The sequence below is a fragment of the Cervus elaphus genome, chromosome 33 (genome assembly GCF_910594005.1).
Source record: "Cervus elaphus chromosome 33, mCerEla1.1, whole genome shotgun sequence".
NCBI classification, from domain to species: domain Eukaryota; kingdom Metazoa; phylum Chordata; class Mammalia; order Artiodactyla; family Cervidae; genus Cervus; species Cervus elaphus.
Genome location: NC_057847.1, coordinates 23,656,922 through 23,673,246, shown reverse-complemented (window position 1 = coordinate 23,673,246; position 16,325 = coordinate 23,656,922). Strand labels below are relative to the sequence as shown.

Genomic DNA, 16,325 nt, shown 5'->3' with positions numbered 1-16,325 from the left:
ATGTGCTAATGGATCCATTTGTGAGGAATATGTTCCCATAGCAAATAAACTCATGTTCTATAGTCTCAGCCTTCTCCTTCCCTTCCTCTGTGTTTATAAAGTCAAACATGACTCCCCAAGGCAGAGTTGTCTGGTGTCCATCACTGCAGAAGGCTCTCCCCATAGTGAAGACAGAGAGTGAAGACTGATAGTAAAGAACCCCACCAACCAAAAATACTGTGCACTTTTGTCTTCAGCTTGGCAAGGAATGGCACTAAAGTGACAGACAGAAAAGGAATTTTAATTTCTAAAAGGCTATGCTGGCTAATGATTCTTTTGAAACTGGTCTATATAGCACCAATAGTTTCTACAAAATTGCTTTTATTTTTTTAATTGGATTATTATCACTAGAGGCAATGCTGTGTTCAGTTCAGTTCAGTTGTTCAGTCATGTCTGACTCTTTGCAACCCCATGAACCGCAGCACACCAGGCCTCCCTGTCCATCACCAACTCCCAGAGTTTACTCAAACTCATGTCCATTGAGTCAGTGATGCCATCCAACCATCTCATCCTCTGTCATCCCTTTCTCCTCCCGCCTTCAGTCTTTCCCAGCATCAGCGTCTTTTCAAATGAGTCAGTTCTTCCCATTAGGTGGCCAAAGGGTTGGAGTTTCAGCTTCAATGTCAGTCCTTTCAATGAACACTCAGGACTGATCTCCTTTAGAGACTAGTTGGATCTCCTTGCAGTCCAAGGGACTCTCAAGAGTCTTCTCCAATACCACAGTTCAAAAGCATCAATCCTTTGGCATTCAGCCTTCTTTATAGTCCAACTCTCACATCCATACATGACCACTGGAAAAACCATAGCCTTGATTAGATGGACCTTTGTTGGCAAAGAAATGTCTCTGTTTTTTAATATGCTGTCTAGGTTGGTCATAACTTTCCTTCCAAGGAGTAAGCATCTTTTAATTTCATGGCTGCAGTCACCATCTGCAGTGATTTTGGAGCCCAAAATAATAAAGTCAGCCACTGTTTCCACTGTTTCCCCATCTATTTGCCATAAAATAATGGGGCCGGATGCCATGATCTTAGTTTTCTGAATGTTGAGCTTTAAGCCAACTCTTTCACTTTCATCAAGAGGCTCTTTAGTTCTCCTTCACTTTCTGCCATAAGAGTGGTGTCATCTGCATATCTGAGGTTATTGATATTTCTCCCACAATCTTGATTCCAGCTTGTGCTCCATCCAGCCCAGCGTTTCTCATGATGTACTCTGCACATAAGTTAAATAAGCAGGGTGACAATATACAGCCTTGACGTACTCCTTTTCCTTTTTGGAGCCAGTCTATTGTTCCGTGTCCAGCTCTGACTGTTGCTCCCTGGCCTGCACGCAGGTCTCTCAGGAGGCTGGGGTTTGGTGGATGCACTCAAAGAACCACCCTTCCATTACGCTCACCTGTGGAAAAGCAGAATTGATTGGTCATTTTGAAAATAACCCCTTTCAAAAGGAAGCTGTAATAGAAAGAGTCCATTAAGTTTGTTCTTTCAAACCTTCCTCCTGGGTGAAAGTCACTACAGAATCCTACTGAAAATTCCCAGTGGATCCTCAGAGTTGAGTTACTAATATTCCATTGATTAGATATTCTAATATGAATTTAACCAGAATTCTATGGTAGATATTCAGGTTGTTGTCAATTGTAAAATATTTTAAATAGCACTGTGGGATATTTATATTCATATCCCCCCCCCCCCCTACATTCTGGATGATTTCCTCAGAAAAGATTTGCAAAAAGAAACTAAATGATTGGTTTTTTAAAAGTGAACATTTTTATGGATCCTGATATATTTTATATATATACATATGTTTATAGTCAAATTGCTTCCCATTGACAATGCACCATGTGAACAGAATTTTACCAAGTGAAAGTGAAAGTCGCTCAGTTGTGTCCAACTCTTTGCAACCCCATAGACTATAGAGTCCATGGAATTCTCCAGGCCAGAATGCTGGAGTGGGTAGCCTTTCCCTGCTCCAGGGGATCTTTCCAACCCAGGGATTGAGCCCTGGTCTCAATCCCCCTCAACTGAACAGCTGAGAAAACTTAACTAGCATCTCAAAGCAAAATTTCCAAGGGGAAGGTTCAGCCCATAATAGTCAGTCTTATTTTTCCTGTTTATATCTACACTAGCAATCACAGTATGTTCTCCAAAATCCACAAGAAGCATGGGACTTGGTGGGGGTGGGGGGGGCAGTTGATGAGAGTCTCCCAGGGGATCAAGCAAGGAAGGAAGGGACAGAGAAGAAAGGCAGTTGAACTGACCTTTTCCCAGAAGCCTTCAGAGGTGTTTCTGCCACCACAATCTGGGATCCTTGGGGCCAGCAAGTCCCCCTGAAGCTTTGCAGGATAGAAACTGCCTGCAAACATTGTACACACGGTCAGGTGCCATGAGAGGAGTTCCCAAGCCCAATGAAGGCCAGCCCTTCATGTAGCATCTCTCCATCTCGGAAGCACAAACATGTGCATTCTTTTCCAGATCGGCTTTCCAGTTCACCTTTGCTTTCCTGAACAGGCATATTTATCAAGGCTGATGTGTGGGAGGTGCCTTTTTTTGTGTGCAGCGCCCCTTTGTCCCTCTTCCCGTGCCTTAAAGAGCACTTAAAGAGCAGAGGGCTCTGTGACATTTTGTAGGAGTCACCTCTGAGCCTGGTTACTTCTGAGTTCATAGGAAGACCCACTGTGCTTATTTTGATGTAATGCTGAGATGTGGTTATCCTGAGACAGTCTTTATGGAGGTAAGAGAAGGGAAATTAAGGGCCTAGAGAGGATGAAGGCTAGCTTCAAAAGTGCAGGTAGAGGGGGAGTTTTTCCTGGTGGTCCAGTGGTTAAGACTCTGTGTTATCACTGCTGAATGTGTGCATTCAATCCCTGGTTGGGGAACTAAGATCCCACAAACCATGAGGTATAGCTCAAAAAAAAAAAAAAAAAAAAAAGTACAGGTAGGACATAGAATGAGCTGAAATATCTAACCTGCTATATTTCAAAATAGAAGCAGTCCTATTCCATTAAAATACTATTTTGTAAAGTATTTCTCATTATTCTCAGGAGAAAGTCCAAGCTCCCTAGTGTGGCACATACAGCCTTTGAGGAACCTTCTCTTTCCTGCAGTGGCCACTATTTGCTCCTCATGAGACACACTCCAGTCCTACTGATTCATTTTCAGTTCTAGGATTGTGTCGCTTTCTTGTCTGGAGGGCTCTTTACCTTTAGGAACTTTCTCCTCCCGCCTCTCTGGCTCTGTCTCCTTGCTCCTCCTGAAATGTGCTTCTTCCAGGAAGCACTCCCTGACTGTTCAAGACCTGATTATTTTCCTTTCCTCTGGGCTCCCATAAATGCCTGTATACTCTGTTCTCATCCAAGTGCTTTTCCCACTGATTGAAATTCTCTTTTACTTAGCTGCTCCCCAACTATGCTGCTGGAGGGTAGCGACTATGTCTTATTTGGTATTTTCATACCCATTCTTTTTTTATATAACAGTGCTTGACTCTGAGGAGGCACTCCATAAATGTTTGTTATGCTGGAAGTCTTGACTTAGGCTTCTTCTTCAGATGACACGTGCTGACACTAACATGTGCTGACTGTGTAGGTATTAGCATCCCATTCCTATGTTTGAGCCACTGGATTGCAGGCTGTCTGAATACCTATTGCCACCACACAGCTATCACCTCTTTTTCTTACACACACACACACACACACACACACACACACTCCTATAGTTATTAAGCTACATGGTTGAACCAGAATCTTGCCTACAACACTGCTTTATGCCCACAAGCATTCTTACACATCCACATTGCTTTTATCCAGAAAATACTCTTCTTACTCTATTAACTCTTTTGCACAACTTTGGTGAGGAATTGGTACAAGCCTAAATGTAGATAGGACTTACCTGGTGGCTCAGACAGTAAAGAATTTGCCTGCAATGCAGGAGACCCAGGTTCGATCCCTGGGTCATAATGTTCTATCCTTCTTCCAATCTAAATAGCTGGGCTTGGGAGCCCACAGAAAGCCTCTTCAGAAGCACCTGGGTGGTTGGGGTGTGGGAGAAGGTATCCATTTTTGTCACCCTTGTTCTTTCCAAAATCCAGCTAAGACTGGCTAGATATATCAGGAAGCCTGTTATTCCTGAGGGTTACAACGGTAGTCTCCAGTGCCCCTGCAAACCCTCGATGAAAGACACAGCCTGCTTTCAAAGAATCAAAACGGCTCAACTTCAAAGAGTGGCTTTGCTTAGAGGCACCTGGTGCCACTGTCTCGATGCCTCCTGTCTGGAGAGAGTCTGAGAGCCGCTGCTCACCACCATCTCCTGCCCTCCTAACCCGGCGCTGGTTACATTAAGGTCGGAAAGTTTTATGTGTATAATTTGTGAAGTTCCCTTAAGCAGACAGTGCTATATAAATGTGAAAAGCTGTTATTAATAATAAAGGTTGGCACACCTAAGAATACTGTAGAATTAAAGTAATGAGATTCTATTTTTAGGCAGACTTGCCAATAACATGCAAGTATGATAAGGCTGTGATTTAAAGCTCACTTTAACCTTCCGTTGCTCTAAAGAGTACATTTTCTGGGCCGCCTACACAGCAGTCGGCCGCCCCCAGCTCTATTAATGCTAATGGTGGAGCCAGGCTTGGAGCAGCAGCCTGCCTGCCTGGCTAAAAATAGGCTTTGGTCTTTGGGAGATGGGAGTGTATCTTGCAGACCACTTGCTTTCAAAAGATCTAGATCAGTCTCTCAGTCACCTTGCAAATCTTGACCACTGTCTTGGAAAGGATAAAAAAAGCTTCCAGAATGTGTTGTGGAATTTTTATAGACCTATAATTATGTGAAGGTATAGGATATGTTTGGGAAGCTCAGTTACCTTTATTTTCAGATGTAAAGATATTTAACAACGGCCTGGGTTGGAAGGAATTCACAGTTAAAAAAGAAGTCGCTCTTCTCAGGGGGGGAGAAAATGATTAGCTCTTCCTCCACTAATGTTCAGGTCAATGCTTTGTCAATAACAGTAACTCTTCTTCACCAATTTAGTGCAGCCTATAAAGATCGTTATGACTCATAATTACAGATGCAGATTTATGTCAAAATGCATATATAAATCTCTGGTTCTGGCTATGGGTCACCTCTTATCAGAAAAAAGATTTGTGTAAGGAGACACTCTCCTTGATCCCTGTGGGTATTTTTTTCTTTCGGATTTGGGGGGCAGAATTATAAGGGTTTGCTACCAATGACACAAATATGACCCAAGGCACATTACAGATTCACAGCTGGAGGGAGTGAGGAGCTGGCTGGCTTTGATGGTGGGTAGTGGGGGAGGGGGAGGTAGCCGGGGAAATACACTTTCTGGGATTATTGCTCTCTGGCTAAATCAAGACCACCTTTTCAACACCTGCAGGCCAGCCACTATAAATCAGAGGAAAGATGATTACCTGAACAGAAGGAGATGGGTTTTAAAATGACTGAGACTTCCTGGGGCTGAAGTCTACCATGTGATTCAGGGACACAGGGAAACCTAAGTAGGATTCGTTTTGTGAAGCATCTCCTGCTAAGAAATCTGAGTTTTGAACCGTCATCTAGACTCTAGAAAACAATCTGCCTAGTGATGGGACTGCGCAGCACCATGAAGGATGGGAGAGGGATAGCCACCTCTCTGTGGGGACTGTATACTCTGTATACTGACTCTGTGTGCTCAGTTGCTCAATTGTGTCCGACTCTGTGACCTCATGGACTGAAGCCTTTCAGGCTCCTCTGTCCGTGGAAATTTTCCAGCAAGAATACTGGAGTGGGTTGCCATGCCCTACTCCAGGGTTCTTCCCAACCCAGGGATTGAACCCAGGTCTCCCGCATTGCAGGCAGATTCTTTACCATCTGAGCCACCAGGGAAGCCCATCTATCTGTCTACCCTATGACAAATCAATTCTACTCCTAGGAACACACCCTCAGAGTGCATATGCCCACAAGAAGACTTGCACAGAGACACACATCACAGCTTTATTCATGACAGTCCAGCCCAGACAACCCTAATGTCCATCAACAGGTCAATGGATAAACAAACTGCCTTCTTTCCCTACATTCATGAATAAAAAGGAATGAGGTACTGATACCCATGAAGCAAAGATGAATCTAAATGTGTCACATTACGTGAAAGAAGCCAGATACAAAACAGTCCATAATGTGTGATTCCATTGATATGAATTTCAAGGACAGGCAAAGCTAGTCTATAGAAATAAAAATCAGAATTCTAGCTACTTCAGTGCGAAGAGGGTTATTGACTAGAAAGGGGCACAAGAGCACGCTCTAGGTGATGGAAATGTTTTATATCCCGATCTAGGCAGTGGTTAACATGGGACGTAATATGTTAGAAAATGATTGGGCTGAATGTTTACTTAAGATTTGTGCTGTTTACTGTTTGCAAATTATAGCTTAATAAATAAAAATTTTAAAAAGCTCTCTGAAAAACATACGTGGAGAAAAGCTTACTTCATAAGAAAGTCACAAACAGACAAAGATAAAATCATGAAGTTAATCTAAAGAGCAAATGAAAAAAAAATGAGCCCTTCACTTCTCACTTTTATCATAGGACATGAAAATGCTGGAGTTCAGGAAATTAAAATCATTATACGGTGTGCTTAGGAATTCACCTATAGGTTTATTTTGAGAATGTTCCTGTTAAATTAGGAAGTGTTTCATTTGCATGTTTTTCCCTAGGAAATGATGTTGTTTAAACATGAACAGTCAGGAAATAGATATTTTAGGTTGATTCATCACTTGTCTTAGCAAGAGATCAATTAACTAATGATACCATTGGCCTCAAGCATTCTTCAGTAAAATGTATTTCATCCTCTTGAATATTTAGATTAATTAAAGTATGAGGCTATGGTGTTTTTATGACAAAAATTGATATTAAATGCACATTTCCTATTTTTTCATGCACCATAACTCAGTTATTTTGCATTTGTCTTTATTTGCATAAAGACTTTCAAGTTGTTAAAGGAAATCTTTGGAGTACTTGCCTTCCTGTGTTGCTAATGAAACAAAGAAGGCTTACTTTCTAAGAATGATCATGACAGAATTTCCACATGGCATCTGCTACTCATTATTCAGCTGACATTTCCATTTCTGAAACTCTAAAGTTTGTCTGAAATTGTTAGTGACATGTATAAAACGCTTGCACAATTTTAAAATGGGCCCTAGAGATCACCAAGTCCTTCTCCTTCATCTAAGATGAGGAAACTGAAATCAGGAAAGGCTAAGTGACTTGCCCAGGGTTCAATTGTTTTGGCCGACTTCTTAGGTAGAAGTGGAATGCTTCCCTTGAACTTTGTGATAACAGCAGATTCTATGATCAAAGAGATATCACAGCTGCATCGTCATTGAACATGTGCACATTTTAGGAAATGGGAAATTTTCTTCAGAACGTAAAGTATTTCGTAGTCCTGAAAATACTGTTCCCCATCGTTAGTTTGCCCACAGTGAAACTCCTATCACCAACATTAGGCTAAGCCTGTCTATCTCCCTTACATGCACTATTGCATTTAGAAACTTGTGAATCAATATAACGTATAAAATCTGGTTTAGGGGCTGCATTGCCTTAGTTCACTTCTGATTTCACTACTTACGAGCTATGTGGCAGATTAAAGTGTGTTAGTTGCTCAGTTGTGTCTGAGGTGACTCCGTGGACTGTAGCCTGCCAGGCTCCTCTGTCAATGGAATTCTCCAGGCAAGAACACTGGAGAGGGTTGCCATTCTGTTCTCCAGGGCATCTTCCCGAGCAGGGATTGAACCCGAGTTTTCTGCATTGCAGGCAGATTCTTTACCATCTGAGCCACCAGGGAAGCCCAACTTGCACTCAAATCTCAGCTTCTCAATCTGGCAAATGGGGATAATAATAGAATCTTATGCCATGTTTTTAAGTTTTAAATTAAATGGTATAAGTCAAGTCAGCCTGGTACTTAACAAATATTTAATAAATGTTAGCTAATAGGTCATTTTGGAATTTCCAGAAAGGAAATATACTCTGATTTATTTTGTTTGATTTTCCCGCTTCTACTTTTTTTGCATATACAGTTCAGTACCTCAGATACTCTATTCTTTCCTCCGTTTTCAGGACCCTCTCAGCTCTAGCTCCCTCCATCATTTCCCAGCTGGTCTTACACTCACCCCTGATCTGCCTGATTCCCCATGCACAGCTCACAGTATACATTTTAGCACTTGACTCTTGGTCTTATAATGCTCTTTAATTATTTCATCTGATATAAGTTATATAATGTATTTATTTTGCATCTTTAACAGGACCTAGCATAGTGTGAAGGGCATGTAGCAAATGCTTGAAAAATCATTGTATCAAAGAATTAAAATAGGAAACCTTCAAAATATTAAGCCTTGATCCCAATGATGGCTGGTGAACTATTTTAATGGAGATCATCTGTAAAATCACTTTATAATATTTTAAATAACTGTATGCAGTAGGAGCATTGTAGCCAGAAACAAACAAACAAACAAAAACAACACACAAAAAACAAATAACTCCGTGCCTGTAGTGGGATTATGACATTTGCCGTAACACAAATTCTGAAAATCTGGTGTTTCCTTTTTAGTTCTGTTATAGTGCCTGCAATCTAGTATGAAGACCAAAGTCCTGTTTTTCATTTATGTATCAAATAATGATGTAAGGCTACAAAGAACAAATGAAACCATATCACCAGCTCAGACTCATGCTCATGGCCATACTCTTTTAAAATATTAGGAAATAACAGAACTATCAGGAATATACCACAGTAATACTAGTAATACGAAGGACAAAAAATAAGATATATTCAACATGTATAAAGTTTAAATATGTTTATAGCAGTAGTGTAAAGGAAAATAAAAGTGAAAGATTGAAAAAGTGAAAAAAAAATCATACAACAATAAAACTTATGGTTGACATTTTATATATTTACATATATATTTTTATGGATCTCAGGGATAGAGACTGCCTTGTCAAAAGCTTTCAAGAAAGCACCCCGAATACTTGCATTTTAGAGTGATATTGTACAAGAATCCTTTCATACCCTTTTCATGCTATGATTTAAAAAATTTCACAAAAGATCTTTCTCAAGTATACTTGAGAATGTAGAATTGCTTGGACAGTTGCCATTCATCCTGAAACTTTAACCTTTTCAAGGCCTTGGTCCAATTTTGCAATTTATGTAAACAATAATTTTTTTTTTTCCTGTTGACAAATTCATTGCTAAGTTAAGCATCAGAATTTTACCTTGTGTGTAATTCCTAGGTAGTGGCCACGATATCCTAAGGGCCAGGAGAAACAAAGCCTGGGAATGAGGAGCTCCTCCACTGTCCGTTGCTAAACGATTGTGCTTGACAGGAACAAGGCTTGTTGGGACACACTTGGCAAAGAGCTTGGCTTCCTCACAGGGCCTGTGTTCATCTGCAATTCACTCACACAACCACGCAACTGTAAGTAATATACAGGGTGTTTGTGGTATTATTGTCTAGTTTTTCTTAATTCATCCAACCATTCATCCAACAAAAGTCGAATATGTCTTCTGTACCTAGCAGGAAAGAAAACACAAACCCTCCTGTCCTCATGGAGCCCAATTCTAAGACCTTCTCCTTTGAACCTCTCAGACCTTGCCCCTTTGTTCCTTTGCCTCAGTTCCACCATTAGGTTTTGACAATAGTAGTAAATAATTGTCTGTATTCATGTGGTCAGTAAGGATTTTCATTTCAGTATTATTTGTTTTATGCTATAATTGAATATACATGTCTCGTTCTTAAAACGCAGTGTGAAAGTGAAAGCGTTAGTTGCTCAAAAGTGTCTGACTCTTTGCGACCCCACAGACTATAGCCTCCCAGGTTCCTCTCTCCGTGGGATTCTCCAGGCAAGAACACTGGAGTGGGTGGCCATGCCCTTCTCCAGAGGATCTTCCCAACCCAGAGATTGAACCTGGGTCTTCTGCATTGTAGGCAAATTCTTTACCATCTGAGCCACAGGGACTCCCAAACTATAATCCAAAGATATATTAATTAATTTAAAAAGTCTGATATCATTTCTTTCTTTAGAACATTTGCAGTGGAGGTGTTTTCTTAGTAAACTGTCACGGGAGCTTTTTTTTTTATGAAGAAAATTGGAATTATTTCAATGGAGCTTATGTGCCTGAGTGTCTGTAATACTTGGACAATTAGTTAATGGATTGATGGGCCCATTAATATTTTGCAGAAGCTAATTTTGTTTGTGGTAAATTGCATTTTACTTTTTTCATGTTCAAAAATTTATTTATTGTGTTATTTGGCCAACCAATGTTTCTTTTTGCTATTATAATATATGCTAATAATATTATTTGGAGTCTAGTGGTCATAGAATGGACTTACACCTTTAGGTACGAGTGATAGGCATAATGTCGATATCACAGCTACATTTTTGATTCTCAGCAAGGTTGGTTAACAGAGTAGGTGATTCAGGTTGCACACTAACATTGGTAGCAACCTGTTATACTGTGCTCAGCGGAGCAGAACTCAGGACATCCTAAGATGTTAATTATTCCTTTAGGTAATGGCGACTTGATGAAGTATTAGGAAAGGTAGACATAGAGATTAAGGTGAAGTAGGATTTCTCTGCCACACTGAAACTTTTTCAGAATTGTTCATTATACGTACATCCCTGTGACTACAGTGAGAATATCAGGAAATGGAGAAATCATTGCTAATTGAGTAGGTTTTAAAAAAATAAGGAAACACAAGCCTTTTCTGTTTTAAAGAGAAGTTTATTCAAGCACTATATATGGCTGCCCCACATTATTCCACTCTACAGAGGCAGTCAGTTGTCTGTATCATATATATATATGCATTCCAGGATAGAGAGCTATGTAGGAATGTAATTTGAGGCAAAGAGCAGTTGAGAATTTATGAATTGCAATTATGAATGGAAGCTATGGATGGCAGCCAAAAATAAGCTGGGTCCATATCTATGAATCTGAGATAGATTTTTGGACTATGCCTCTGTTTTCTAAACATTTCTAAAGAATTTCTTTCCATTCTTTTTGTTTTTTTAATTTCTTGCAATTCTTGGAAGTCGTAAGAAGATGCTTCCCTTTATTGCTTACGTGAGTGAACTAAATGAAAATTATAAAATGAAATGATTTTTGAAAGTAATATTTATATTTAGCTTTCCATCTGTCAAACATTTACAAAGTACAGAAATGGCTTTATTTCCCCTTTGTCTAACCCTATGAGATTAGACTACGTGAGTGTCTCTTCAACAGCTAAGGAGACAGAGGCTCAGCAGGATCAAGAGCTTTCCCGAGCTCACATAGCTAGTGTTCAGGTGTGGGCTCCACAGCCCATGATTTGAACCAGTTTTTACAATGCCTGCCAGATTTTGGCAAGAGAAAATAAAATTCTGTATTCTTCTTCTTTTTTTTTTTTAATCTCCTGCTGTTTATTCAAAAAGGTCAAATTCACATCTTTCCAGATGGACATTTGGTGGTTCTTTGTGGAGGATGGTTCCTTCTACTTTTCAAAGATCTCTTTGACTTAAGGCCTTATTTCCAACTTTGAAAGTTGCCAGATCTGAGCTGCTTAAAATTATCTGGTGCTTACTTGCAACCTTTTTAGTAAATGCCCTTCTCGCTTAGGGTGGCTTTGGTATTTCATATTTAGTAAAAGTGTCTGCTACCAGCCCTTAGAAAATATCTTGGCTTTATGTCTCCCAGACTGCTTATTGCTGAAGGCAAAATGAGGAATGGAGAATGATGGAATTTCACTGTGCTCTAGAAATTAGGTACAACTACTACATTAAAAGCAACAGCAGGTGCTATAAATCTGAACTTTGTTTAGGGGGAAAAAAAAGAATAAAAGTAAAACATGGATAGGCTACTAAATTGCCAAGTTGAAGACAGTTTTCCTAAAGAAACAATTATGGCTTTCTACAAAGAAATCGTGTTTTATTTTGGATTGCACTTAAAATGTGAAGGTACAATGCAGCTTTCTAAATAATTAATCATTCATTCAATTTCTACAAAGTCATTTCATCTCCTTCAGGACACTTCTCTTTTTCCAATATTTAAAATATTTTCTTATTATCTAAAGTAATTAATATTTATTATAGAACATCTGGAAATATATGAATAACCTAGAATATCACAATATGGAGATATAAGCTGTTAACATTTTAGTATAGGTTCTTCCAATATTTATTTTATACACACATACTTTTTAATATAACCTGCTCTTGTCATTTAATATATCACAGAATCTTTCCATCTTATTAAATATTTTTGATATGACCATTTTACTAGTGATTATATCATATCTTAACCAAACCATTATTCTGGAAGTTGAAATTGTTTCCAGTTTTACACCATTATAAATAATGCTGCAATGAGCACATTTGTTGCTAACTCTTAGTGTATATTTATTTATGATTATTTTTCTTAGGATAAATTTCTATAACTGGACTTATTGACACCAAGTGTTTGGGAAATATACTGCCTAATTGTTCCTCCAGAAAGGCACCAATTTACAGTCATACAATATGGCATTTCTGACCCTTCTTTTGTGTAGTTTTGGTGAGCTCTTATTTTTTTTTTACCAGCAAAGCAGGGCCCCTCTTTGTCCACGTGTCCAGTGAACAGGGGATGAGCTGAGACAGTTGGTCAGTCACCTGTCCATTCATTTCCATCTCTACCTCAGGCTGCATATTTTGCTCTATTGTACTTTGGTAAGGTTGTCACAAAGGAGAGAGAAATGGTAGGGAGCAGGATGGGGAAAACAAACACACTGTCTGAAACCTAAGTCTTTATAGTACCTTCCGCGGACAGACTCAGGATAGAGGCGGAAAAACTATGCTGCTTATTTTTATTCATTTTCATTATTTATCAGCATTTGGAATGCTATATTAGAGGCAAGAAAGGAAACTAACCAGTAAAAAAAAGTCCTTTCGAGTTCTTAGTTCTGCCTTCCCCAGTGTGGCCTTTTCATGGGGTCTCAGGTCTCCCCCTTGGCAAGATTCTATTCCTCACCTGTGGTCAACAGTAGCTTTCTCTAGTAAGCTAGCATGACTACAGTCCTTAATACCACAGAGAAAGACTTTGTAAGTTGAGTTGGACTCGTGGAAGGATGATAACTGCCCTTAACTCTTAAAGTGGAGGTCTCCAACCTCCAGGATCTAATTAATGCCTGATGATCTGAGGTGGACCTGATGAAATAAATAATGTTAATAATTTATTAACTCAATGCAATGCACTTGAGTCACTCTGAAACCATCCCCTCCACCCCTGGTCCATGGAAAACTTATCTTCCATGAAACCAGTCCCTGGTCCCAAAAAGGTTGGGGACTGCTGTTTTAAATAACTACTTCATCTTTAAGCAGAGATTTAAAAAAAATCAAATCCCAGCCTTTTATTTTTAGAAAATAAATGATCAATCATTTTTCTTTCTCACATATATTGTATATGAACAAAATAGGAAAACATAAACTTGTAGGGATCTACCTCAAATACAGTAAAAATAAAAATCACCTATTCAAATAAGATGAATTTATTTTGGATAAAAATACTGTTGGTTTAAAGCACCACCTCTTCTTTATCCAGTTATGTCTACATAATAAACCACAGGGACAACTGCTTTAATTCTGTATAATTTACCTGTAGACTCACATGGAGCAGAAATACTGTTTTCCTTTCTTTTCTTCTTATGAACAAGCAAAGTAAGTAATTTAGTTTGAAAAATCTTGGAGATTAAGTCAGTTGAAGCTGATGTGGTCCTCTGATGACAGAGAAGAAAGTGGAGCTCTCATAATGAAACATCCAGCAAATAGATATGGTTCCAGCAAAATACATTTCATAACCCAAACATGAACCTGGATGTTGGCTATATGCCTCCAGAATGGTTGACAGAAATAGGCTTAGTCCAAGGCATATGTAAACCGAAGATGTCACGCATTGATCCTAGAGAAAACTGGAAGCCATTTAGCCTATGGATTGAGTGTAAATGTGCAAACATTGGATTGGCTTGATGGGCATTCCAAACTCAATTACTCAAAACAAGGTTTTCTTCTGTTACATTATTCTTTATAAAATAAATTGGTGCCACTAAGTTATCCTGTGTTCTAAATGTAACCTTTTGCCAAAACTCCTTAATTCAAAACAGTCAGTTTATTGCATGTCATATACCTCTCCTTAATCTAGACAAATACAGCTGTCTCAGACTCCATAGGAAGATTTATTAATATGTATTTTTAGTATTTTGACTTGCTCACCATAATTAGCCCTGTTGTTTCCAACTCAATAGTCTTCACTGATGATGTATTTATACATCATCACTGATGGTGTATTTATAGTGATGGGAGAACTTTATCAAAACTGACGCTCTTGGGAGAAAAGAAGACTTTGGAGCTACGAAATACACTGAGGATGAGTTTGTTAATATTTTTGGCACAGTATGACAGAATGTAACCAGGCCAATGAACAACCTCACTCATCTGGAGTTAGAATTTTTTTTTTTTTCCTAAAGACCAAAAATCATTTATTTTGGTCTGAGAGGAAAGAAGAGGAAAGAGTGGCTTAGAACAGGAAACAGACCTCCATATTTGAGAATTGTAGCCAGTCAGAACCAATGTAACATATGGATGCACAAAAGAAAGTGTGAACATGTTAGTTACTCAGTTATGTCAGACTGTTTAAGACCCTATGGACTGTGGTCCACCAGACTCCTCTGTCCATGGGATCCTCCGGGCAAGAATACTAGAATGGGTTGCCATTTCCTTCTCCAGCGAATCTTCCTGATCCAGGGATTGAACCCACGTCTCCTGCATCACAGGTGGATTCTTTACTGCTGAGCCACCAGAGAAGCCCAAATCAACATTTTTTTTTTTTACATGGATACACAAAGGAAGCATCTTCTTAAACAAGGAAATGCAAAATTCTCATTCACTATATTCAAGGAATGATGAAAAGGAAGCTGTTTAACCTTTTTTGATGGAACTAAGCTTCTCTGGCTTCTTGAAATAGTAGTAAATCCTTGCATACTCTGTCTTGAGATGAAACCTCTCAGTCAGACCCAAGCAAGAGTATTGTGCAATGCCGTGGTTCTCAGACTCTGATATGATTAAAACTCCAGGCATTTGACTGAAGTGTCTTAGGAGGTCGGGGGCTGCTTACTCTTGCATCACCCAGAGCAGACCTGCTTTTATCTGAGCTCTACCCTGGATGGCTTTCTAAGCATACACTTAAAGGAAGGCCTCCTTAGTAACAGTGACAATAATAACAGCAACAGAAAAGTATTATGATTTACTAATTGTCTAATAATGATTAAATTATAACCAGAATCTTAACTCAGTCATAGACAGCAGCACTGAAAGATGTTCTAATGCTTTTAGAGACTATTATTTGAAAGAGAAATTAGAGTAGTCCTGTACCCAGCACATAATATATGCTCAATAAATGTGGAATAACTGGATTAGTGAATAAAAGAGAATGGAATAGGGTTGCACCAGTGGTTTAAAGACCTAGATTCAAATCCTGATTTCTTGAGGGATCTTGGCTTCCTCTCTGGACCCCTGTTTCTCAAACTGATTCATTTTGAGGTCCCATACAGTTCCACCTGGAATTATGACCAGAATTACGCTGTGTTGGAAGGAATTGGAAAGTGAAAGAGCAGTTAGCAATGCTAAGGATCAGGTCAATAAAGATCAAGCCACCAACGGTATCTATAATATCCAGCACAGCTTGCCTGGAAAGCTGAATATCGCTTTGCTGTTCTGTTCAAAGCAATTTCACACACACATGCTCAAAATACTTTGAGCCCCATTTTGTAAATGACAAAGCCGAGATTTGGAAAGGCAAGTGATTTTCTTAATGTCATCCAAGTAGTGGAGCTGACATTGGAAGCTGAGTCTTCAGACTTCATTATCCTGTGGACTCAAATATTTTTAAAAAGCTTGTATAATCTGATCACCCAGGTGAGAGGAAAACATAAAATGGCAGAAAAATTGGGTGAATTCTTTGCACAGAATTGGGTGGTCTACTTCTCCTCTATGGAGAAGGAAGCCCATAACCTAAATCTCATAATTTCTGAACCAGAGTTTCAGGCATGAAACTTTATAGCCTCTTGAAAGGTGAATGAGTAGGTTTGATTCATTGGAAGTCAGAGCAGCTTTTTTTAAACATTTGGGAATCAAGATAGGTAGTTAGTTTGCCTTATAAAATTTTCTTATGGATGTCACCATCAGTTAAATTTATCTTAGCTTAGTACACTGGGAAGCTTATTCAAATCTATCACATTTTCAGATTCAGTCATT

The 16,325-nt window shown here is 39.1% G+C and overlaps 1 long non-coding RNA gene across 3 annotated transcripts in view; it reads right to left on the bottom strand.

Moving 5' to 3' along the window:
* Nucleotides 1-1,191: 1,191 nt before the first annotated feature.
* The window catches only part of LOC122688495, a 61,817-nt gene continuing 46,683 nt past the window's right edge, over nt 1,192-16,325 (bottom strand). For all 3 annotated transcript variants that reach the window (XR_006339493.1, XR_006339492.1, XR_006339491.1), the window contains one exon: nt 1,192-1,431. This is a non-coding gene — a long non-coding RNA (uncharacterized LOC122688495). The remainder of the gene's footprint in view (nt 1,432-16,325) is intronic.